The sequence below is a fragment of the Anas platyrhynchos genome, chromosome 31, assembly GCF_047663525.1.
Source record: "Anas platyrhynchos isolate ZD024472 breed Pekin duck chromosome 31, IASCAAS_PekinDuck_T2T, whole genome shotgun sequence".
NCBI classification, from domain to species: Eukaryota; Metazoa; Chordata; class Aves; order Anseriformes; family Anatidae; genus Anas; species Anas platyrhynchos.
In genome coordinates this window covers 3,401,512-3,403,039 of record NC_092617.1, presented here as the reverse complement: position 1 = coordinate 3,403,039, position 1,528 = coordinate 3,401,512, and positions in this window count along the sequence as shown.

Genomic DNA, 1,528 nt, shown 5'->3' with positions numbered 1-1,528 from the left:
ATTTGCCAATTCTGGCTGGAATAATAATAGTGTGCAACACAGAGATCATATGAGAGACTTGGGGTCAGAATGAGAAAGTACTTGGGGATGAGACCTGAGGACCCAGTATCCCAAGGGCTCTTGAAAGTCCATTGTGTGATTAAAGCCTGGCAAAATACGCAGAAAATGCTTCAGAAGGTGGGGGGATGTAGTGAACTGACTGCGGGACCTTCCTGCGGGAGGCCCTGGAGGTGTGTGTCCGGAGGGGAGATAAGAAGGAAAAAAAAAAAAAAAAAAAAAAGAGATCGAAACTAATGGTATTGACAGTGCAGCGGGTAGTGAGGCAGAGGGTTGGAGAAAGAGGAAGAAAATCCTCAGGGGGAGTCAGGGCCAGGATGGAAAGGAGAGGAAGAGAGATGAAGGAATGGCAGGCAAAGAAGGCTGCCTGTGTTGTGGCCTGAGTCCTAGCAGAGACAGGCTTTGATAAGATGTTTTAAGTGTGGCCAGGCTGGCCACTTCGAATAGGAATATCTGCAGTGGAAGAAGGAAGAAAAAAGGAAAATTGGATGAAATATGCTATATTGATATGTTGTTTATTTTGGAGGGAAAAGGTATGGAATTAAGTTGGACCCTGACTGAGCCTTTGGTGCTGGTATTAGAAAAGTACAGGCTGGAGAAAGATAAAGGAAGTGTTAAAAGGGTTGCTGAAGGTGTTAAAGGTGTGGCATGTAGTATTTAACAGAGCTGTTTGAAGTTGAATGAGCAGGGAAAGGTGATGTAGGCATTATCTAAGTAACAGTCTAGACGTTTTGGTATATTTGCCGTGGTGTTTGGTCAGTTTCCCAAGCATCGGGGTGGGGGACAGGAGGGGGGAACAACCTGCTCCACCAGGGGCCTCTCCAGCGGCGGCAGGGGGGCTTCGGCTCCAGTGCCTGGAGCGCCTCCTCCCCCTCCTTCTGCACTGACTTTGGTGTCTGCGGGGGGGTTTCTCGCTCTCCCAACTGCTGTTGAGCAGCAGGTTTTTGTTTGTTTCTTTGTTTGTTTGTTTTCGTGGATGTGCTCTCACAGAGGCACGGACTGTATTGCTCATGGCTTGGCTCTGGGCAGCAGTGGGCCCCTTTGGGGCCAGATGAAATTGTCCCTTATCTACCACGGGGAGGTTTCGGGGTTTTTCTCACGGGGGCTGCCACTGCAGTTTCCCACCCCCACACCCCTCACACCCCCCGAACCTTGCCATCAAACCCAATACACTGGGGCAGCTAAGTCATTACTGACTTGTAAAGTATCAGGGATTAAATTAACTAATGAAACCCTAAATGTGATGGGGGTAGAAGGGGCTGGGATAACAGTGCCACTTTTGGGGAATACCAAGCTGAGACCAGGGGATAAAATGATCACTGGGTAATTATTGTATGTACCCAAGGCAGGGACTAACTTGTTGAGAAGGGATTTAATGATTAAATTGGGCATTCAAATAGTAAATTGTTAGACTGGAATAACAGTGTTATTAATGGAGTGCTCTCAGGCCCTGAGAGCAAACATATATTCA